Genomic DNA, 25,985 nt, shown 5'->3' with positions numbered 1-25,985 from the left:
CAATATTCAAGCCCAGCTCATGGCAGTAGCGTCACCAGAGGGATGGGCAGGAGAAACCATCAGGGGTCCCATCCTGTTTGGACTAAGATTATCATTTGATAACCTAGAAGTGAGTTTTGAGTCATGGCTTGAATGATGGATGAAAAGCATAGGGTCTTGGAGGAAGAAATATGTGTGAACATTCATTTGGCACTTGTGTTAGAATAATTTCAAGACCAGGACACTGGCTGTGGGCTTTTCTGGAAAAGGTAAATTTTTGTGAATGTTCCGGGAAACAGGCTTTAAAAAGATTCTTTCAGTATAAAATCATTTGAATATGTGAAAAAGTTTATCATTTTGATTCCAAGAAACTGCATGTCATTTGACTTCAAACTATGTATTTTTTTTCAGTGTACTATTTTTTATTCTTTTATTTTTTCTACAGCAAAAATAAGCCAATGTAATTTTTCCCTGTTCTTCCTTTCACATTGTTGACTACATGCAGTCAAGATGCTAATTACAGCCATTTAATTTAAATGCCAAGTTTGCCCTGAAATATATGCCTGGTAATTTTGCAAAATTACTACTGGGCATGGAGGATGCAAAAGATATGATCAAATAACAGGCATTTTGCTTAAAATGATTTAAAATGGAGAACTCCAGCATTTTCATATTCTATGCCTGGTGGAGTACATTGAGTGTGTGCAGGAGGGTAACCATGGCTGGAAGTGCACCGATAAAGGGAAAGTTCAGCTCCAATGGCAGAGTCCAAAAGCCCGCTAAGGCTCCTCATTTTAACTGTGGCATAACAGTCAGAACTTTTGTCAGGAGCAGACTTATAAAAATATAATCACTGCAGAGTTATTAAACTATGATGAATAGCAGTGTGACCAAACAGTGGCTAAACCAATCTTTGAATCATCTTCTGTCTTTCTCAAGGTAGCTGGTAATAAAAAAAATGTGCATAATACAAGGGAACTAAGCAGTATGGGACTATGCCAGAGATCTAGTAAAACTGACACCAACAGCTCAACTTTGAGTCTGATAGAGGAGAATTTCCTAGTATTGGCAGGAAATTCTAGAAAAAAAAAGTCTTAAGGAATGAGAAGGAGCAGGCCTCAGTTCCTGACTGTCATGAGTCTAGAACTTGTTGATGTCAACTGATGTAAAATTTAATATTCTGGGAATAAATGGATTTAGAAGTTATTCTATTTGGAGATGTGGTGAAGTGGAGTGGTAACTCGAAGGAAGGAGTTACCAGTTAACTGGATGGAGGAAGAGTCAGACTAAATTCTCCCTGATCTCCTTTATAACTCTTTTAATCTATGATTTTTAAAGTCAGTGCTCTTCACTCAAGTGAACTCATTTTTATAGACCAAGGAAAGAGTTTTGAAAATTATTTCTGTGCATGGGGATATTTCTTTATTCCTGCTTTTTTGCATACTTTCCCTGATAATAATGGAGGTTCTGGGTTACTGAAGAAGTTCACAGCACTCTTCACTGTCAGTATGGAAGCCTTTACTGGGCTCCTCCCTTCCCCAGGGCACACACATATCTCAAACATTCCCAGGATTCACACAGTTTGCAAATTACCCACTGGAATATTTTGGTCCTTTTTCTTTTTCATAACTTCATAATTTGAATAATCTCACAAAGAAAACTGCTTGAGTCCATCAAAAATATATAATCAATTCACAAGCATTGATGCATTATCGACAACTTGCAAAGATCTCCTTTTCAGATAGCTGATTCACAGTGTAAGGACAGTCATTCAACCACTGATGGTAAGTCTGAGTGAACTGGTGATGATGAAGGTCCCTAATATAGCACCCATCAGTTTCAGTGATGTGAATGCCTCATCTGCAGAAATCATCATAGACTCAGCTGTATCACTAAGACAGCATATTAAAGCCAGTGAATGACAGAATGAAAAGTCCAATCCAATTAGCTTTGCAATGGTGTTTATCACCTATCAGGATGCCCATAATTTCCAAAGCATATTTGACAACCTCTACTTTCTCTTCCTTATCTTGTGGGCCCAAACATGTCACAATAAGGAAATTGAAAATTCACATTTGCATGGTCCCCTTTTGCATCATCATTGCTGCTACAGTGATAACACATTTCACCATTTATACATATTGTGACCCTATTAAGTAACATTTAGAATGTTTTCCTCTTTAATTCAGAAATGCTTTTGACATGCCATGCATCTGCCACCAACTCAGATAAGACTGAGAGAAATGGCTGGGTCAGTGGTGCATGAAATCTAAATGAATGGCTTGGAACTCTTACACTTACATCTGCTCTGCTTTCCAAAGACCAGATAGATAGAAAACAAGGATGGAGGTTGAAACAGTCAGTTTCTAAAGTGCCCAAGCAAAACTGGGCCTTTTGTTTTTAAAAGGATCACTTTAGACTAAACGCTTGCTTCCAAGGATGCGATTCCATGTTTTACAAAAATTATTTTTAGACATTGGTCTTTCTGTATTTCTATTAAAAAAAATGGAGTATTTCTTGTTATATCAATAAATAAGGATGCCACAGTCATCAGTGATTCTAACCCTACAAAAGTCAACTCCCGAACCCCAAGGGCATTTAGGAAGGAGAAGAATACTTGTGATCTGGCAGCCATCAGGACTGCAGCCACTCACTGTGGTGAGTCCCAAGGGAGCAAAGGATGTGAAAAATGCAGGGTACTGGCCCAGGATAGCTGAGGTGCATAGGTAAGGAATGATTTCAATGAGCCCAGACTCTTGCATCTTCCCATACTTAGAAAAGTGCTAAACTCTTTAACTTGGGATATCTCATTTTTCTTCACTAAAAATAATATTTTGATGTTCAGATTGCTTGCTCTTTGTTGCAAAACTTCTATATAACCTGGCTCCTCCCCTTACCTCCTCAGAGCAGTTCTCTCAGGGTTACTTGAGATATTTGTCTCTCAGGCTTGAAGTCCTAAAAATTTCCACCAAATAAAACATAACTCTGAAGTTTTAGGTTGTGACTGTTTTTTAAGTAAGACGCTATTCATAAAGGGCATATTAGTTAGACTGTCACATAAAGCAACTCAGTAATGTGACAGTTATTTGTCTGTTTAATTGAATTCTGAATAATAAAAGTACTGTTCATCATTATAAATGGTTGTTACAGATTTGAGACACATTTTTTAAAACTAAAAGGAGTGTGGGAAATAGAAAAGTACAGGAGCTAGGTTCATATAAGTCTCTTTTGACCACTTACTAGCAATGAGAGGGAAAGTAATCTTTGAGATCAGGCTCCTTATCCTTAAGTGAGCATATTAACACTTTAAAAATGGGGCTTCTGCAGGATTCAAGGAGACCAAGATTCTGAAACAACCAGAACACTATCCAGAGAGTACTATAGGCACTCAACATGTGTCAATATCACTTCTGGTCTATAGAGTGAGAAAGATCTTTAAGGTCCTTTGAAGCTCAATGATCTAGCAATCCCTTGACATATACTCATGCTCAAAAATGTTTTATCAAATGTACATATTATAGATATTTCCCTTTCCTGAATTTAATGAGGGGTTTGTGGCTTTTGATGCTTTTGAACTGTGGTGTTGGAGAAGTCTTGAGAGTCCCTTGGACTGCAAGAAGATCCAACCAGTCCATTCTGAAGGAGATCAGCCCTGGGATTTCTTTGGAAGGAATGATGCTAAAGCTGAAACTCCAGTACTTTGGCCACCTCATGCAAAGAGTCGACTCATTGGAAAAGATTGTGATGCTGGGAGGGATTGGGGGCAGGAGGAGAAGGGGACGACAGAGGATGAGATGGCTGGATGGCATCACTGACTCGATGGATGTGAGTCTGAGTGAACTCCGGGAGTCGGTGATAGAGGGAGGCCTGGCGTGCTGCGATTCACGGGGTCGCAAAAAGTCGGACACAACTGAGCGACTGAACTGAACTGTGGCTCCCAAGTAATAAGTTGGGTCTAATATTCCATGAATTTATGAAGCAATGTATTACATTTATTCCTTATAAAAACTAAAAAAAAAAAAAAGATGTGTCAAGCTGGTACATCATGTTCTTTTAAAATTAACTTTGTATTAAACATTTAATATGTGTTTGTTTTGTGTATTTAACAGTAGAAATAATAGAAAATATAGGCTTATAATTTCCTAGAATGTTAAATATATTGAATTTTTAAAAATTGATTCAACATTTTTAACTGATAAATATTTTATTTTGTAATTTATGTTATAACTTGGATAAGGCAGAGTATGACTTTACTATGCATTTCAGAGGCAGAGATTTTTCACTGCAAATTAATTGCTTATGATTAAATATGGGAGTCACCAGATTTTGCCAACATGGAAAAATGAGAACTGAAAACAGTTAAGAAAGAAAAAGGGAGAGAGAGGAAATTTGGTAATAATTATAGCAAAAGAGTTTCTATTTCAAATGTGAAACGTTGTAGTGTCAAATATTAGCTGCATAGCAATTCAAGAAAATAGAAAATTTATGAAAGAGGTGATTTTTCTTGCTGTTGCTTTTAATGAAACACTAAGAGCTGACTTTTTTCAAAGTCAGACTAAATAAAGAAATAATACTCATACATATGAAGTGCTGGAGTGATTTTACATATATGATCTCATTTAAATTTTACAATAATGCTGTAAAGTTATGTCAATTACCCATATACACATTTAATATGACAAAAATAAATCAAGAAGTTGTTAACTAAAGTCATGAAGGTGGTAACACAGGCCAGGTCTTTCTGTCTCAAACCCCAGAATAGCCCAGTGCCTTGCAAGGGAGTCCTATTAGGAGTCATCAGGAAAGACCAAGTAGGAGTATGAAAATTTTAATGTGGCTGCAGTAAGCTTTCTGGGGTTTCATCCCTATTGCACCTGTTTCTGAAAAAAATCATGTAACTATGGGGGAAAAAAAGGCAATAGTCCAGGCAGGGCCATAGTAATGAGTTGTTTTGACTGGAGCTGAGAATTCTATCCTGTGCGCATGCAGATGTATTCCCAAAACACAGCTCAGAGAGTATAGGATTGCAAATAATGTTCATAATTATTTAAAATCTATTGCCCATATGAGCTCCCCTTGTGGCTCAAAGGGTAAAAAATCTGCCTGCAATGCGGGAGGCCTGGATTCAATCCCTGGGTTAGGAAGATCCCCTGGAGATCAACCCACTCCAGTATTCTTGCCTGGAGAATTCCATGGACGGAGGAATCTGGTGAGCTACAGTCCATGGAGTCGCAAAGAGTCAGACATGACTGAGTGACTAACACACACACACATTGCCCATTTTAGAAGAAAAAGGTTTTACTTTGCAAATGTTTGTCTCTTCCAGTTTCCTTCCTGCTTTGCAAGAAGTGCTAGGCCTTTCTCTTTCACTAGGATTGTACTGTGATTTGACTGAGAACTCCAGGAAGTGGAGGCCATGTCTACTTTGTTGAGCCCTGTCTCTATCCCAGAAACCCAACACAATGTCTGGTACAAAGAAAATGCCAGAGCAGAGGGTGATGTAAGGATGGATAAATGAAAAGCAAATCAAATTTTGAAAATCCCTGAAACCAGGAGGAGAACAAATCTGAGTGAGAGTCTGCATTGGAGGAGAGACAAATGAACTAAGCAGATTTTGGAGGAGTTGCCTCGGCAAACCCCCAAGGGCAATAATACATAGAAGCACAGGCCCTTTATGAAACGGTAGAAGGAGCCTGGGGCCAAGGGATTGGTTTGGGCATTTCAGTGTTAACAACAGAGCTTCAGAATTCTCAAGGCCTACCCTGAAACTTTACCAGGAGGAATCCCCAAAGTGACAAATTTCCCCCTCCTTCTTTATCTGGTGAAGGAGTACAAATAATGGAATAGAACGTCGGGATTCCAATTCATGTTATCGCTGTGATTGTTGGAACTCGGTGAATTTCAGTCTCCTTCAAATGCAATGAGGAATCCCCAAACTTAAGGAAAAGTCCTGCAGAGATTATGGAGTAGAACTATGACACACACAGCATTTTTCATTTTAGGTTTGACCCATCAATAGAAAAGGGGGCAGAGATAATAGAATGAACATGGCATCTGTCTCAGATAAATGATTTTTTATCAACTACACTGTTACACACTTTCTGTGTCTTTTCTCCAAAGAAATTAATACCCTCCCCTCAAAGACCATATTGTTGTGAATTTCAGATGGATAAAGTAACTTATTTCAAGAAAGACAGTGTACTTCTAAGTCAGAAAAGGCAGGACCACCATTGTACAGAAATGGCATTGGCTTTATGACAAATAGTATAGCAAACTTTTTAGGTCCTTTCTAGCTTTCTATATGTGAAATTATATTTTAGTGAAAGGAAATGCCAAAGATAATATATGTGCAGTTCTATCCCCTTACAGAGAAGGCTTTGAAAGGATGCTAAATGTGTTTGGTTCTTTCTCAGAAATAGCCATGTTTTGGCTGTCTGCTGACCCAGGTGAAAAAAGGAGCTAGCAAAATTCTATATTCCCTCCCACATGGATTGTACTGACACATGGATTGAGAGAGGAAGACTTAAGCCTAGCCAATGGTTAATATGTGCGTTCTACTTCACCTACTCCAGGCACAGGCTCTGAGAACCTGAGACAGACATATGGACATGCTGAGAGGTAACAGACTTGCATCAGGCTTTGGCTGCACTAGCTGTGAAAAATATGAATGTTGGTGTCAGGTACCTGAGCTTCCAACTTTACTGTACTATCTAATAGCTGCTTGACCTTGAGAATTAGCTGAAGTTCAATCATCTCTGAAAGGAGGTTGGTAAGGATAGCTTCATCCTAGGTTTTTCATGAAGATTAAATGAGGTTTTTACTACTTCAATCTAATGTAAGCTGTTTCAAGTTAATCAGATCAATTTTATTTTATAGTCACTGAGAACGTGTTAATGGCTTTTAGTGGGATCTCTCCCTTTTGGGAGAACGACGAACCTTATGTAATCTCAGTTAATACTAATGGTTGACACGTACTATTTATTCTGTGTCGGCCACTCTGCTATTACTCCTGCATCTAATCATTCATTCATCACACCTTCGTAAAGCAGTTACTATCCTCATTTTAAAGAGAAAAACTGAGGCTTCTAAACCAGAAAATAGAGCTGGTCAGTTGTCAGAGCTGGATATTTTTCCCCCCACTCTGTCTCCAAGGCCCCTGTATTAAGTTGTGTTGAGGGTATTAAGATGAGCTAAACCTATGAATCCATTTTTCACCATCAACTATGGTGTCATCTTCCAGCAGCTTTTACTTTATCCTGATCAATAAGACTTAACCAGAGCAACAGGGGAGGCTTGAAGGGGCAATCCTTTAAGTTCTCAAAAAATATTCAAGATTTGAACTCTCATAATTTACACATGAAATAATAAAAACTTAAGCAGAACTGTCATCTCAACACTAGGGCACCAGTTCTCAGTCACACTGGGCAATTTAATTAAGCTCAGATGAGCTGAGATGAAATTAAGAATTTCGATGGAAGGGGGGTTTGAGGGAGAATGGCTACATGTATGACTGAGTCCCTTTTCTGTCCATCTGGAACTATCACAACATTGTTAATCAGCTATAAAAAATAAAATCCAATAAAAATAAAGAACATAAATAAAATCCAATAAAAAATAAAAAGTTAAAAGAATATCCATCTCACTGAGAGTTATGAATATTAAACAATTATACATATATTTATATATATATATAATGCCCTTGATATTGCCAATTGTGATAAGCACATAAGGAATTGTTATTAACCTGCAGACAATAACATATATATATATATAAAATGAAGATATTATATATATATAAATATATATATATATATATATATAATAAAACAAAGTCCCTTTCAGGCTCACACAAATACACCCCATGGCATCTGGTCCCCATGGAAAGATGGAAAGTTGAGTGGGAACACAAGTGAGGGGGGGCAGATCCAAGTCCTTTACTTCTTTATTTTGTTTCAAAAACTTTTGTCCACATCATGCAGCATGTAGGATCTTAATTCCCCAAACAAGGATCAAATCTGCTCCCCCCAGCGGTGGAAGCATACAGTCTCAGCCACTGGACTGCCAGGAAGTCCAGAATATACAGTGGAACAAAGACAGCCTCTTCAGTAAGTGGTACTGGGAAAAATGGACAGCTACATATAAAAGAATGAAGTTAGAACTCTTCCTAACACCATACACAAAAATAAACCCAAAGCAGATTACAGACCTGAATGTAAGGCCAGAAACTATGAAACTTGGAGGAAAACATAGGCAGAACACTCTTTGACAGCACTTGCAACAAGATCTTTTTTGATCCACATCCTAAAGCAAAAACAAAAATAATAGTACCTAATGAAACCTAAAGTCTTTTGCAGAGCAAAGGAAATCATAAATAAGACAAAAATACAATCCTCAAAATGGGAGAAAATATTTGCAAATGAAGTAACAGAAAAAGGATTATTCTTCAAGATATATAAACAACTCATGCAGCTCACTATTAAAAAAATGAAAAAAATGGGCAGAAAACCTAAATAGACATTCCTTTAAAGAAGACATACAGATAGCCAGCAAACATATGAACATTAGTGATGCTCAACAACACTAATTATCAGAGAAATGGAAATCAAAACTACAAGGAGATATCGACTCACACTGGTTAGAATGGCCATTATCACAAAAGCTACAAACAATTAAATGCTGAAGAGGGTATGGAGAAAAGGGGACCCTCTTGCAATATTGGTGGGGATGTAAAGTGATACAGCCACTATGGAGAACAGTATGCTGCTGCTAAGTCACTTCAGTCGTGTCCGACTCTGTGCGACCCCATAGACAGCAGCCCACCAGGCTTCCCCGTCCCTGGGATTCTCCAGGCAAGAACACTGGAGTGGGTTGCCATTTCCTTCTCCAATGCATGAAAGTGAAAAGTGAAAGTGAAGTCGCTCAGTCATGTCCGACTCTGTGCGACCCCATGGACTGCGGCTCACCTGGGATTTTCCAGGCAAGAGTACTGGAGTGGGATGCTATTATGGAGGTTCCTTAAAAAAAAAAAAAAAAAACTAAAACTAAAAGGAGAACTCAATATGACCCAGCAATTCTACTCCTGGACACATATCCTGAGAAAACCATAATTCAAAAAGACACACATACCCCAAGTTTCACTGCAGCACTATTTACAATAGCCAGTACATGGAAACAACCTAAATTTCCATCAACAGAGGAATGGACAAGGAAGATGTGGTACATACATACAATGGAATATTGCTCAGCCATAAAAAGGGAACAAAGTTGGGTCATTTGTTAAAACATGGATGGACCAAAAAGAGTATCATATGAAGTAAAGTAAGTCAGAAGAGAAACCAAATACTGTATATTAACCCACATATATGAAGTCTGATAACATTGGTGTAGACAATCAATCTTACTTACAAAGCAGAAATAGAAGCATAGACATAGAGAACAAATATATGGATACCAAAAGGGCAAGAGGAGAGATGGGGGTGGGAGGAATTGGGATTGACATATATACATTATTGATACTGTGTATAAAATAGATAACTAATGAGAACCTACTAGCTCGGGGAACTCTACTCAATGCTCTGTGGTGACCTTCAGTTCAGTTCAGTTCAGTTCAGTCGCTCAGTCGTGTCCGACTCTTTGCGACCCCCTGAATCGCAGCATGCCAGGCCTCCCTGTCCATCACCAACTCCCGGAGTTCACTCAGACTCACGTCCATCGAGTCCGTGATGCCATCCAGCCATCTCATCCTCTGTCGTCCCCTTCTCCTCCTGCCCCCAATCCCTCCTAGCATCAGAGTCTTTTCCAATGAGTCAACTCTTCGCGTGGTGACCTTAACGGGAAGCAAATCCACAAAAGAAGGTATATCTGAATACATATAGCTGATTCACTTTGCTAAACAGTAGACACTAACACAACATTTAAAGCAACTATACTCTAATAAATTAAAAAAAAAAATGGCTACTATTAGAGGAAAATAAGAGCTCAAGATTTTTTTTTTTTTTTTTTTTTTGCCTATTATTAAGCTACTTCCCAGAGAAGGCAATGGCACCCCACTCCAGTGTTTTGCCTGGAAAATCCCATGGACAAAGAACCCTGGTGGGCTGCAGTCCATGGGGTCACTAAGAGTCGGACGTGACTGAGTGACTTTATTTCCACTTTTCAGTTTCATGCATTGGAGAAGGACATGGCAACCCACTCCAGTGTTCTTGCCTGGAGAATCCCAAGGATGGAGAGCCTGGTGGGCTGCCATCTATGGGGTCGCACAGAGTCGGACACGACTGAAGTGACTTAGCAGCAGCAGCAGCAAGCTACTTCCTCCTCTATGCCTCCCGTGTATTATTTACTTCCATCACAAACTCATTACCCATTATGGGCTGAATTGCATCCCCCTTCCTGAAATTTAAACGTTGAAGTCCTATCCTCTAGTATCTAGGAATATGACCATATTCTGAAGAGGTGATTAAGTTAAAAATAGGTCAGAATCCAATCTGACTGGTATCTTTATAAGAAGAGGAAATTTGGATACACAGAGATACCAGTGATACACACGCACAGAGGAAAGGCTATGTGAGGACACAGAGAGAAGGCAGCCCTCTGCAAGCCAAGGAGAGATGCTTCAGAAGAAACTAAACCTGCCAGCACCTTCATCTTGGACTCCCTCCAGAACTGGGAGAAATAAATGTCTGTTTAAGTTAAAAAAAAAAAAAAAAGAAGAAGAAAAAAAAAAAGATGACCAAAGGCCCATACAGACGTGGAGGAAGGCGAATGTTTCTTAATCTTATATGGCAGTGGTGAGTAGGATGACTTGGTGATTGTATTCATTTCCTAGAGCTCCCAAAACAAACTACTAAAGACTTCATGGCTAAGGCCACAAGTTCAAGATGAAGGTACTGCCAGGGCTGGTTTTCTCTGAGCCTCTCTCTTTTACTTGTAGGTATAGTCTTTTCTCCATGCCCTCATGCGGCCCTCCCTCCCCAGTATCTGTCTCAATATCCTGTGCTTGTAAGGACACCAGTCATATTGAATTGGAGTCCACTTTAAATGACCTAATTTTAACTTAGTTTCCTCTTTAAAGACCATCTCGAAACACAGCCCATTCTGAGATGCTGGGAGTTAGAATTTCAACATATGAATCTGAGGGGTTCATCCAACGAAGGGGCATTAATTAGGATGCTTTTGAGCATATGGAAGTTTGGTAGATAGAGGAGTTTCACATTGTCTTCAGGTATTTTTCTTTTTAAAGGTTTAGGGGAAATCTCCACTTTATATGTCCAAAGAACAATCCCAATTATCTAGGTAGTTTCCATGTTCCCTAGGAACACAGAAACAGGAAGAAATCTTGTTGAAGGACCTATGTTTCGGAGTCTTAGTTCTTTTCAAGCACATGCCTTTCTTGCTCTCCAGCTCGCCTGGGTTCCATAGCCTCCACTTACCCCTTCAAAGGACAGCTGTGCTTTTGCCCCTTACTATTCATATGGTGACACAGGATTTGCAAATTCCTGGAGCAGACATTTAAAAAATGTTCTACTCTATATTTTATTTTTCTTAAATATTGACCCCCCCCCACCATCTCCTGTAACTGACATCGGTGGAGTTCCTAAATATTGTAGCCATAGTAAAATCTAAATGGAAAAAATATCGACAATTATTTGGCTCAACCTTGTAGATTGTGCCTTTTAAATGTTAATACCCACAACTTTACTCATTCTTTGATTTGTACTAGAATTTCTTTAAATAGTTTATTTTTCTGATTATAAATGATTATACCTTTATTAATATAGAAATTTAGGATATATAGCAGTACTCTTGCCTGGAAAATCCCATGAACGGAGGAGCCTGGTGGGCTGCAGTCCATGGGGTCGCTAAGAGTCGGGAAAGACTGAGCGACTTTACTTTCACTTTCCACTTTCATTCATTGGAGAAGGAAATGGCAACCCACTCCAGTATTCTTGCCTGGAGAACCCCAGGGACAGAGGAGCCTAGTCGGCTGCTATCTATGGGGTCGCACAGAGTCGGACACGACTGAAGTGACTTAGCAGTAGCAGTAGCAGCAGTTCTCTTGCCTGGAAAATCCCATGGATGGAGGAGCCTGGTGGGCTGCAGTCCATGGGGTCGCGAAGAGTCAGACACGACTAAGCGACTTCACTTTCACTTTTCACTTTCATGCGCTGGAGAAGGAAATGGCAACCCACTCCAATGTTCTTGCCTGGAGAATCCCAGGGACGGGGGAGCCTGGTGGGTTGCCATCTATGGGGTCGCACAGAGTCGGACACGACTGAAGTGACTTAGCAGCAGCAGCAGCAGCACACATTTAGAAACAATAGTAAAATAAATAAGATAATAAGTATCACCACTAATCTCTCTTTCTAGAAAGAAACAGTTAAAATTATGCAAACTTATGCACTATTCTAGAAAAACATCAAACATGTACATGGATATTCTTATAGTATTAAAGGTGTGCAAAAACTGGCATTGTATCATTTAATATCATGCTTTTATGCTCAATATTGTAACAATATAGTCATGACACTACACGTCACTGAAAATGTGACTTTAATGAGTAACATTTCATGGTATAAATACAATTGTATTTGTTCCACCATTTCTCTAAAGCTTGCCACTGAAAGCATTCATATATTTTTTTATGTGCATATTTTTCCAAGAAGGGTGATGTATTTTTATCCCTTGTATTTTTGCTATGTTTGGTGATAACACGTATAGGAATGTATATATTGATATCAAGCCTAGGAATGTATATATTGATATGCTTAAGGAAATGTGACCATATTTTTCTTTTAAAATGTTTAATTTGTTACCTCAGGTATGCAGTGGGAAACAGGTCCAAGGTGATATAGGCATATTTCTTTCTGAACCAATTAATAGAAATTACCTGGCAATCAGGAAGCAATGTTAGTACTTGATTCATCTTATCTCTTGACTATTTCTGAATGATCATTGGATCAGCTTGGTGCATAAAGCCTCTTTTTCCTTCCCTCTCCTTGCACTATCCATCACTGTCCCTACCAGAGCCCCTACACACACACACACACACACACACACACACCCCACACACACTCACACATATTTTCTATCTGGTTGGACTGACTTGTCATTTGTGTAAGGCCTGGCATTGCAGCTCCAGCTGGCTGGCTGGAGATGATGACAAAGAATCAAGCTTTCTGCCAAAGTCAAAGACAAATGCCACTCTTGTAATAAAACTCAATTATAGCCAAATTAATCACAATAATGTTGCGGCCTGTAGTGAAAATAGAGCAATTTGGAGGAAATCTGTCTAAAACATTGGGAGAACCATGTAATTGCAGAAACTCCGGCAGCCCCGACAGGCAGGAAACACAGATCACAGGTGGACTTCTTGGCCAGGACATGGGGCCTCACTGGGGGCCTGAGACATTTCGTTCTCTCCAATAATGGTCTTTGATTTTTGTTGACTGCTTTATTAGAAGCAGTGAATAATCAGAATTAAGCAACCTCACTGTACATTAGACCTGTGTGTCCAGTGTAGACAGAGGTGCCCTAGCTCCCTGCATCAACAAATCCCCCAAGCACAACTGAAGACCTGAGGAAACACGTGGATAGTGCAGAGGAAGAAATTGTGATTTCCTTGCCAATCAGCCTGTGGCTTATACAACGCCCCCATACTTTTGAAGTTCTCTCCCTTTGCTTGGCCTTGGCCTCCTGCCAAGTGGTACTCGGAGCTCACTTTGACATTGTTTTTCATAAGAAATCACATTTCTCTTAGCAATTTGTGGTTTTCTTTTTAGACTTCACAGGCAGATTCCACAGAGAGAGCAGTCAAGGGAAGCCTATCACATGGGGTAGGATTTAACTAACTCCCAGTCTCTGCCCCAGCCTTGCAGGCTCTCCAGAGGTCCTGAGCCTCTCCTTGCTCCCTGGTGTCAGACTCCACTCTCATACATGCTTCATCCTTCTCCATGAACTCTGACTGGGTATCTCCATGCGTGTGTGTGTGTGTGTGTGTGTATGTGTGGGTGTGTGTATGCAGAACATCTTCTTCCAGGCTTGCACAGGCAGAGCCCCCAGCCATTACAGCACCGGTAGAGGATGCTCTTCTACCAGGATACTCAGGAAAAACCAGGGGTTTCCAATCCCTCAATGCATATTCACGGAATACGTTTTACCTTCATTTTTATAATCTAAACAATCTACTTAGCCTCTCAGGTCTTCAGTCTTTCCATACACAAAGTGAAAACAATTCATAACTCTAGCAGACATTAAGATAATCTATACATGTGTCTAACAGAGGGCTTGGGCCAGCAACAGTACTCACTGAAAAACAGCATTCTTCCTGCCCTATTGGTGGAAAGAGGGAAAGGCATGAGACTACAGGAAATAGAAGGAAACATCCAAGAAAAATACAACCTATTGATGTCAAATGTTACATGTTATGATAACATTTTTAATGAGTACTTTATGAAAATGCTTCAAAAGGAATGGAGAACATATGTGTAGAATGGTAGAATTATTTATCAGGGAGGGTTTCACATGGGAACTGGTGCTTTGAGCTGGGACATGAGACAGTCTGGGCAGATGGAGGTGAAGAATAAGCATGTTTAGTCTGAGACTTGATGTCAGTTAAGTTCCTTTGTGGAAGCCTGGGTTTAAGAGGGCGGGGAAAAGTGCTAACTATTACTTCTGGCCACAAGCAGCATTTAGGTTGTCAACATTGTGAGCATATGGGTTTTTAAAGAGTTGGGCAAATGTAGAAAAAAAAATTGCATGCAAATGAACAATATAAGAAAAATACTTCTTTATGAATGAATGAAATGTTGATACCTATTCCTCAGTGTTTATATCCAAAGTCTTATCTCTTTAATATTAAATGAGAACAGAAAGAGTGCATCTAATTAAATCTATGTAATAGGACAATAAAATAATACCCTAGACAGCAAGAGTAGGTTGTTTTAATTTTGAATACCAATCCCTTTCAAGTTACTGTGGCAATAGTGTTCTCTGGGAGATTATAACAGATTTTTCAAAACATGTTGAAGTGCATTGCCTTGGAGTTTTTCACTTTGCGCGTGCATGTGGACACTTATGTCCTCTGTGTGTATAAGTCCTGTGAATGAATGTAGCATATGGGTACCTATTTAAAATGACTGTCATTGAGGCTAAGTACACTAGTACTTAAAATAATAAATAATATCTAAAGCACATTCGTGGCATTCTCCTTAGTCTTTTTCTCTCTTAAGAATAGTCACAGGGAAAGCTCAGGTAATCAGCATTGAATAGTTGTTTATGTTTGCATATTTGTCTATTTAATTGTACCTCTCATCTGTCTCCTTGTCCCTTTTACATCTCCCTCTTCAAGGATAAAAAGGCTACCTTTTATCAGATCCCTTCACACACAAAATTTTGTTATCTCTTTTTGCAGTTGTGATGAGTCTTAAAGCCTGAAATACAATTAAGCACACTTGGAAGTCAAGGATCCTGCCCATCACAGAAGCACCACTTCTAATGCTATCTACTGAGGTCCTGTAACCTTGTGTTTTCTGCTAAAATAATTTAAAATTTGCCTAGATAGATTTGTAGCAAACTACTTAGTTATGTTTAATGTTGGGGATGTTAACTAAACCTGTAAATAAACACTATAGGAAAGTGTTGTTGTTGTTGAAATAGATACATTTAAAGTATAAAATAAAAAGGACAATATTGAAAACTCTGTATACTCTGAATAGTCTATAGGCGACATAATAAAGAAGAAATATCCAACTGACAACAAGGAACAAGAGATAAAGATATAAAAATAAAATTAATTTGAGTATGCATTCTTTTTTTTTTTTTGAGTATGCATTCTTAAGTAGAGCTCTTAACATCTGTAGTAGTAGATTCTAGATATATTCATAGCCAGACATTTCCCCTTATTTATCTTCCTATGTGTTTAGTTGCTCAGTCATGGCCAACTCTTTGCGACCTCATGGACTGTAGCCCTCCAGGCTCCTCTGTCCATGGAGTTTTTCAGGCAAGCATACTGGAGTGGGTCACCATTTCCTTCTTCCTATAACCAGGTAATAGATCAGTGAATTCTCTAGGATACATTTCTAAATTCACAAACTATGTCTAGACTGACTAAACAGCTCTGCACAGCTACAGTGATGAATAATAAATTAATCAATTAGGACTTTTATGTGATAGGTAATTAACGAGAGCTTTAAGAAGGTACTAGAATATTTAACATCATCTTCAAATCAATGACATCTGGACTCACAGATTTCCAGATTTAGCTTAACTAAACCACGTGTATAGAATAATAATAGATTCCAAACAAAGGCTACCACCTGTTTATCAATAAACACTAGAGACTATACAGCAGCGATTTTCAAAACATGGTCCTTGGATAGGTAGCATTAAGATCACCTGTGCTTGTTAAAAATCTAAATATCAGGATCGGTCAACACTTCCTGAATCACAGACTCTGGGATTGCGCTCTAACAATCTGTGTTTCATGTAAGATCTTCTAGGAGATCTGGATGCAGACTGAATTTTGAAAATCACTTCTGATAGGTAATGTTATAAAAGGGGAGGGGAGAAAATGAGCAGTTTTAGGGCAGGTAAAATAATGGTTAAGACTGTGAGCTCTGAACAAATACTGGATTCAAATCTTTCACAGACTTCTGAACTTCATGCAAGTCATTTATCTTTCTTCAGTTTTAGTTTCCCTCCCTGTTAAAAAAAAATCATAATAAAGCATAAATGGCACGCAATTAATGCTCAGTAAGTACCGATTATTAATGATTTTTCTAAGCCACAAAATTAGGGTTGGCAAATGCTTATTAAATTCAATTTCACTTTTTAAAAAGTAATTTATTCACATTTTCCAATTTGTAAAAATTAATTCTATCAGCATAAAGCTCTAGTATTTATACTGCTCTGCCCACAATTTGTGAAATAAATAAGATTAAAATGAAAAGAGCATAAACATGCCAAACTCATTGGAAAGTGCTGTTCTATTCATCTGCACTAAAAGAAAGGTTTTCCAACTTGGCTCCTATGAACATGAGAGTTCCACAAAGTGGCCCAAGGTAGTCTTCTAAAATAAAATAATGGTGCCCCTTCTATTTTTTTTTAAATGATTGACTAAATATTCAAATTAACTATACAAATGGCTCAACTTATAGATATAAGATCCCCCAAATATTAAATGCATTATAGGAAGAACTGCATGCATATAAAATAGAAGTATTCTCTGTAATATGTATTATATATATAAAATCATCTCATAAAATGACTAACTATAGTGTTTTTGAATATTTCACAAACTACATACTGAATTGCAGCCGCTCAAAGACTGAAACATAATTCTTGAAGTGTATTCATCTCTAATTGGATGCCGAATTTTCTTGGTTTTAATCTGCTAATCAACAGCAATATGAATGCCATGGATGTTCAATGTTAATTTTTAAATCACTGAACTCAAACTCTATGATTTACATAGATACAGAGAAATTTTGGGGACCTAGAATAACATGGACACTTGAAAACAAAGTCATTTCATATTCTAAGAGATATTAGTAATGCTTCATGCTTCTTGGCCATAGAACATTTCCCACAGCACCCAGCATTGCTAAGCGGTACCTTTGGAGTCAGAAACATATTTTAGAACATTAATACATATTTTCAGTGTCAAACTCTTCAGCCGAGAAATGTAGTTTTATCAGAGCTGTGTACTTATTTGAAATATACATTGCAAGAATATGACCATACAAATCTTATAGCCTGAGAACAGAATTATGAATGCTCTTGGTAAATGCCAATAATTCATAAATAAAAGAATGTATCTCACTAAACATCAGATAGTTTTCTCCCAAAAGATATTTATTTTAAACTTCTGGGCACATGGAAATTTTTAGTAATATCAATTTTGACAGCTTCCAGAATCTGTGGCATTGCTTATCCTGGTAAATTAATGCCAAAAATCTCTCTTCACTGATTCAAAAATATCTGTATGTCACTGGAATAGATCTCACTAACATAACTTGCTTCTATTTTGGGATCCAGAATGAGAAGCAAATTAACTCTTCATTTAATATCAGTGTTATACATGTGTATGTGTGTATCGTACACTATTTTCTAAAGGAAAAAGAAAAAAAGGCGAGAAGAGGAAAAACAAAAGGAGGAGGAGGAAGAGAGGAGACAGAAAGAGATAAAAAGAAAGAGGAAGGAGAGAGGAAAGGGGAAAGAGAAAATATTAAACATTTTAAAAGAAGACAAGTCTATTTCAGATGAAAACTTCTTGAAAACAGATAAAACTCTTTGACAAATGGCTGCTTAATAAGATATAAAATATCTTTAAAAAACCATTAGGCAGCATTATAATGAAAGTATATTCATCATTTTTTTTCTGGGTCTGACAAAGTAAAATAGACATTGTTGTAGAAGATTGATGAGAATGTAGAGTAGAACATTCTTTCTGGGTAGCAATTTGACAATAAATATTACTAATCAATAAAATAGTTAAATTTTAGTCTTAGTAGTTCTCCTACACAAAGATGTATTTGCAAAACATTACTAAGTTATACACAAATAGAATTTCAAAAATATAGATTTTGTTAAAATGTTTGTCCTTCAGCACAATGGAATACAACACAGTCATTAAAAACCACACCTCTTTCAGATTAGAGCAAAATTTCTCAGTCTTTTTCTCGTCAAGATGTATACCCTGAATAACATTCAGATAAAAGTCAAGAATGGCTCCCAGCATGAGAGCTGTGCCCTTTCCTCCCTCTCAAGAAAGCAAAAAAAGAAATATAATTTAGTCAACGTGACTGTGTATCATCAACCTTGAATCCCATAGAACTTTTAAGATGGTGAATCATTCCAAATAACTCATGTGTTTTCTGTACTATGGGTATGAAATTATGTGGCACTATTCACTCCTAACCAAAACACACATATGCTTGGGACAAAGGCCAAGAATGAGGACTGAACAGATTATTTCAAAACATTAAAATGTGGTATTAGAGGACTTCCCTGATAGTCGAGTGGATAAGAATATGCCTTGCAATACAGGGGATGTGGGTTTAATCCTTGGTCATGGAACTAAGATCTCACATGCTGAGGGGCAGATTAAGCCCCTTTACCACAACTAGAGTTTACATGACACATGAAGATTCCTCATGCCACAACTAAGATTCTAGCAGTCATATAAAAAAGGAAGTGGCATTAAGGCAGAATGCCCCCAAAATAGTCATACCCTATTCCCTGCAATTTGTGAATGTTACTTTTACACAACAAAGAAATTTGAAAGTAGAATTCATAGATTTTAAAGTAAAGAGATTGTCTAAGTTGGTCCAATCTGGTCACTTAAAAGTCTAATCACTTAAAAGCAAAGAACTTTCTCAAACTAGAGGCAGAAGAGATGAAGCAGTAGACATTAGAGTGACTGAAGAATAAGGATTTGAAATCACCATCTCTAAAGATGGAGAAGGCAACACAACAAGAAAGGCAGGAGCATTACGGGGTTGAGAGAAGCTCACGCTGACAGACAGCAAGGACTCAGGGAACCCAGCCCTACAGTAACAGAGGACCTGAATCCTCAACCACCTGCAAAAAGACCTGGACGCAGAGTTTCCTCCAGACCCTTGAAGCAAGAGCCCAGTCCAGCAGACACCTTGATTCCAGCCTTGTGAGATTTTAAGCAGATGACCCAGAACTTTGACCTAAAGAACTATTAGATAATGAATTTGTTTTAACCTGCTAAATTTGTGGTAATTTGTCATAGTATTAATAAAAAACTAATATTATAGCTATATTAGGGTTATGAGAGGAAGTCAATTTTATTTTCTTCTTTATCCTCTTGACTTTTTGTAAAGGTAAAATGAGGGGGAAATGAATTTTAACTTAGTTAAACTACATGGGCTATTCATCGAGATAAGGTTTAGTACATTTATGGAAATTCCATTACCAAATCAACTGTGATTCTTAGCAGCTGAGCTTTTCAAATAAAGTTTTTGCAATCTGTTCTCTTTCTGGAACTATGATCCACTGACATAATATAACCCTTCAATGTTTAAATCAAAGTTGTTTTGTAATTTTCCCAACTGATTTATCACCATTATTCTAGCACAGAAAATAACACTTCCACAGTTATAAAGTAGAAAAAGATAAACATTTCTTTCTAAATACAGCATTGTCCTGAGTGACAGACAGTGCCAAGGATGCCCCTCGGACTTACCTACAAGGGTAAGTCATAACACTCAGTACTGTGATGTCACACCGAATTAGTGCAAATGAAAGTCTGGGCCAGGGCCTGGCACACTTTGAAAGGTGCTTTCATTGATAGAATCTCATTCTCTTCCCATGTAATTACAAAGGAAGAGCCAAGGAATTTGTGAGGCTCATTATAAAGGCTTTTGAATGGGTCATGTTGATTCTTCAAATCTTATTTCCTGGCACACCTTCAGAGTTGGCTTCTTTCCCTAATGTTGTACATCTGAAAAGAGCATATAGTAAAACCTTAGGACAAAAAAGATAACGAGGTCCTATCATTAAAAAAGGAGGGAGACATTGTAATAGAATATATTTTTTTCTTAATTAAAAGCAATAGGACTACCAGGGTAGGAAACATTCAACTATAACAGATGAACTGTTTGAGGCTCAGTGTGGACAAGTCTAAGAGTTAAAGATGTGAGGGAGGTCCAGTCATGGGGTTTCTATACTTCTGTGTTTTACCTACAAGATTTATATACGTTCTCATAGCGAAGACTGGAAAAAAATTAATTGATACTTGCAATTATCAAGAAACTTAGCCATTTTGAAATAAATGCAGAGCATTCTGTTCTTACTAAGATCTGCCCACAAGGGAAACTATTTTTCCAGAGCCTAACTTATCTGGTGGAAGTAAGATACCCAACCCTAATATAACCTTCCTTGAGGAGGGAAGGAACTGAGAATTACTTGTGAAATTAATAGCTCAGAGGTACAAGTTCACTAAAGACTGAGATCCAATAATAGGACTACAAAAGTCTTCCCCTCCCCAACGCTCACCACCACATCAATGGGGGTAAATCTTACACAAAAAAGAGAAAAAAGTCAAGGACACCAGAGGATGTCGTAGCCAAGACACCTACAGCTACAGGAAGCAGTGTAATGACATTTGAAAGAGAACTTGGATAAGTTGTAGATCTCTACTGCAAATCATGTCCTTTCCTCACAAATATGCCATTTGTATGAGACCCAGTTTCAGGTGTATTTAGAAACTTAGCAACTCTTTCATCTTTATGTTGCATCTCATTTACTTTATCTAATTATGTGAATTAATTCTAAATAGTCAAACAATTATTTCTAATAGAGCTTGGGTGAATAATTTTAAAAAAATGTAACCTCATCCTACACTCTTTTCCAGAAACAAATTATATTATAGCATCTACTGTTACTTTCTCTTAAGTCCAGACTTGAACAACAAACACTGACTTTAAAAGATGAAATTGTGAGTGAAAGTCTCTCAGTCGTGTCTGACTCTTTGTGACCCCATGGAATTCTCTAGGCCAGAATACTGGAGTGGGTAGCCTTTTTCTTCTCCAGGGGATCTTCCCATCCAGGGATTAAATCCAGGGCTCCCACGTTGCAGGCGGATTCTTCACCAGCTGAGCCACAAGGGAAGCCCATGAATACTGGAGTGGGTAGCCTATCCCTTCTCCAGCAGATCTGCCCCACCCAGGAATCAAACTGGGATCTCTTGCATTGCAGGCAGATTCTTTACCAACTGAGCTATGAAACTGTGGCTGATTACAATTAAAAGAAAAGTATTAACACAGGGTTGAAGCTGTGGGAAACTTGGATACTTGGATTTCTTGTTGTGTTGTTCAGTCACGAAGTTGTGTCTGACTCTTTGCAACCTCATGGATTGAAGTGTGCCAAGCTTCCCTGTCCTTCACTATCTCCCAGAGTCTGCTCAAACTTATGTCCATTGACTTGGTGATGCTATCCACCCATCTCATCCTCCATTGCTCCCTTCTCTTCTTGCCCTCAGTTTTTCTCAGGATTTCTTTCTGGACTGCAATTAAAGTTCACATATTGCCTCACACCTATTTGCCATTCAATCAAGAAAGTTTAAGTGATATTGAAAGATGCCCAGTTGTGAGGCCCTTTACTTTGTGAATTATACAAATGAGGAAAATCTTTCCAAACATAAAAGGAAACAACCACACTTCACACTCATGGTACAAAATGATGAGCATAAAAAAGAATGATAAACTATTTTTATTTCAGTTAGCTAGGTAAATATTACTTATTCTGCCTCATTCATCTTCTTCACGACACATCATGCTAGCCCACAAAGTAGGTTGATTCATATTAAACTTCCAAGAAATATTGCACCAATTCTTTGCCTTTGTTCCATTAACCACAGCTAAGAAAACATTGAAATATAGAACATTTACTACATTAAAGAAGAACACATAAAGTAATGAACATAAAAATAATTCTATAATAGACATATCTTACAAGAGCCAGTTTCTGACTTTAGATCCCCAAAGCTAGCAATATTTATCAATGTGCTTGACTGCTTGCCCTCTTATCTCCTACCTATCACCTCAAGTGAACAGTTTTTTAACCTTTTGCGGCAGATGGGAACAAGAAATGGTTCACTGACATTCTTGTTTTTGCCTTAGAGAAAGATTGCAGATCCATATCAAACTCAATTGTCCTCCTAGAGTTCTGTAGCCCAGTTCGGATTCTGGAAGGATGAACGACCATCCTCCATAGCCAAAGGGCCATGATGCATTGGCTAGCAGGGGGGATGTTATTCAGGTGTATCTCAGTTCACTCACCTGCTCATTCACTCTACTCCCTAGGGAGATGGGCATTGTTCATTACATATCAAGAGAATGAAAAGTTAAAGTGTTAGTTGTTCAGTACTGTCCAATTCTTTGAGACACTGTGGACTGTAGCCCACCAGGCTCCTCTATCCACGGAATTCTCCAGGCAAGAATACGGAAGTGCGTAGCCATTTTCTTCATCAGAGATCTTCCCGACCCAGGGACCAACCTGGATCTCTTGCATTTCAGGCAGATTCTTGACCGTCTGAGGCACCAGGGAACTAACACGTATCAAATACTTACTGCGTCCCACCAACTGTAATTGCAAATGTGTATAAAATCTTATTTACTTCTCAAAACAATCATATTAGGTGGACATATTTTTCCATAGTCAACTGTTGGGAGCCTTGAAAAACTTAAAAGCATCTATCTTAAGCTTCTGGTAGAGGGACCAGAGATCAAACTGCCAACATCCGTTGGATCATAGAGAAAGCAAGAGAGTTACAGAATAAAAATCTACTGCTTTATCGACTATGCCAAAGCCTTTGTGTGGATCACAACAAAGTCTGGAAAATTCTTAAAGAGATGGGAATACCAGACCACCTGACCTGTCTCCTAAGAAATCTGTATGCAGGTCAAGAAGCAACAGTTAGAACTGGACATGGAACAACACACTGATTCCAAATTGGGAAAGGACTATGTCAAGGCTGTATACTGTCACCCTGCTTATTTAACTCATATGCAGGGTACATCATGTGAAATGCCGAGCTGGATGAAGCACAAGCTGAAATCAAGATTGGTGGGAAAAATATCAATAATCTCAGGTATGCAAATGCCACCACCCTAATGGCACAAAGCGAAGAAGAACTAAAGAGCCTTTTGATGAAAGTGAAAGAGGAGAGTGAAAAAACTGGCTTAAAGCCCAACATTCAGAAAACTAAGATCATGGCATCCGGTCCCATCACTTCATGGCAAATAGATAGGGAAACAATAGAAATATGAGAGATTTTATTTTGGGGGGCTCCAAAATCACTGAAGATGGCAACTGCAACCATGAAATTAAAAGATGCTTGCTCCTTGGAAGAAAAGTTATGACCAACCTAGACAGCATATTAAAAAGCAGAGACATTATTTTGCCAACAAAGGCCTGTCTAGTCAAAGCTATGGTTTTTCCAGTTGTCATGTATAGATGTGAGAGTTGGACTATAAAGAAAGCTGAGCACTGAAGAATTGATGCTTTTGAACGGTGGTGTTAGAGAAGTCTCTTGAGAGTCCTTTGGACTGCAAGGAGATCCAACCAGTCCATCCTAAAGGAAATCAGTCTTGAATATTCATTGAAAGGACTGATGCTGAAGCTGAAACTCCAATACTTTGACCACCTGATGTGAAGATCTGACTCATTTGAAAAGACCCTGATGCTGAGAAAGATTGAAGGCAGGAGGATAAGGGGACGACAGAGGATTAAATGATTGGACAGCATCATCAACTCAATGGACATGAGTTTGAGCAAGCTCTGGGAGTTGGTGATGGACAGGGAAGCCTGCAGTGCTTCAGTCCATGGGGCCTCAAAGAGTCAGACATGACTGAGCAACTGAACTGAATTGAATCTAGGTAGTGGTGGAGCCTATATCTGAAATGTGTTTTGTCTTCAAAGTTCAAGCTATGCTAAAAAAAAAAAAAATCTAAACTCAATAAATACAACCTACACATGATAAGTAGCTCTGCACATAATACAAGAAGTGGGTCATTCTCTAACAGTAAACATGTTACATTTTCTTATCACATCATTCTCCTGTGATGTGATTGGAAATGTACCATATTCCTTGATCCCTAGTAAATCTTAAGCAAGCATGGATAGAGATAATAGCAAGAATACAGGTACAAAATCATTACAACAAATCTTACTGCAAACCCGGCAGGCCAGAAAAGACAGTATTTTAGAGGGCAGACTTCAAAGAATGGACAGCAGACAGTGAACTAGACATTTAATCTTTAGTTAGGAACAAAATGTCTAGAAAAGGAATTGTACATACTAAGATCAGATTATCACCTCTTCCTTTTAAAATGCATTCCTTACAAAGGGAAGGAAAGCAAAAGAGACTGATACAAGAAAGAAATGATTGCCCTATAGACTTAACATACATGATGAAATGTCCAATGCTCATAAGAATGTAGTGAAATTAGTATTCCAATAGATTGCTAGTAGAGGTAAATCAGTACAACTTTCAGAAAACAATCTGACTAAATGCATTCAGTACAGGAAAACAGCCATGCCATTTGATTTTGCACTCCTATTTCTAAAAGAAAACACTAACCAAATAATAATGTCAAGATGAAAAAGTTTGATGCCTGAAAGTGTTAGTTTTACCTTTTTGTGACAGCCAAAAATTGTAAACCTAAATGTTTTCAAAATGAAGTATATCAGAGGAGTAAGTATTATATCTGGGCTTCCCAGGTGGCTCAGTGCTAAAATACCTGCCTGTAATACAGGAAACATAGGTCTGACCCCAGGTCAGGAAGATGCCATGGAGAAGGAACGGACAGCCCACTCCAGTATTCTTGTCTGGGAAACCCCATGGACAGAGGAGCATGGAAGGTTACAGTCTATGGGGTCGTGAAAGAGTCGGACGTAATTTAGTGACTAAACAACAACAGAAGCTATTATATCTATGAACAAACCCAGGAAAGTATTTGCTATATAGTGCTAACTGAAGAAACAGGATGGACCCCATGGACTATACTATCCATGGAATTCTCCAGGCCAGAATACTGGAGTGGGTAGCCTTTTCCTTCTCCAGGGGATCTTCCCAACCCAGGGATCAAACCCAGGTCTCCCGCATTGCGGGCAGATTCTTTACCAACTGAGCCACAAGGGAAGCCCAAGAATACTGGAGTGGGTAGCCTATCCCTTCTTTAGCGGATCTTCCAGACCCAGGAATTGAACTGAGGCCTCCTGCATTGCAGGCGGATTCTTTACCAACTGAGCTATAGGGATGCCCCAGAAACAGTAGGTAACTTATTTAACTTCAAAAATTTAACATATAATAAAATACATTCAAATAAGATTTTAAGAATATAAGTCAACAATTCAATTATTTGAAATATGGTTAAGAGAATTGTAATTAAATGCCAGAGGCATTTAACAATAGGATAAATCTGTATCTGTGCTGGGAATGAGGGAGACATGATCCACATGCCAACAACATAAAGTAA

General features: G+C 38.3%; 1 protein-coding gene across 4 annotated transcripts in view; it reads right to left on the bottom strand.

The window, feature by feature from the left end:
* NRG3 (neuregulin 3) overlaps positions 1–25,985 on the bottom strand; it is a 1,228,440-nt gene that overhangs the window by 415,828 nt on the left and 786,627 nt on the right. The window lies entirely within an intron of this gene.

The sequence above is a fragment of the Bubalus kerabau genome, chromosome 1 (genome assembly GCF_029407905.1).
Source record: "Bubalus kerabau isolate K-KA32 ecotype Philippines breed swamp buffalo chromosome 1, PCC_UOA_SB_1v2, whole genome shotgun sequence".
NCBI lineage: Eukaryota > Metazoa > Chordata > Mammalia > Artiodactyla > Bovidae > Bubalus > Bubalus kerabau.
This window is presented reverse-complemented; position numbering and strand designations above follow the sequence as displayed.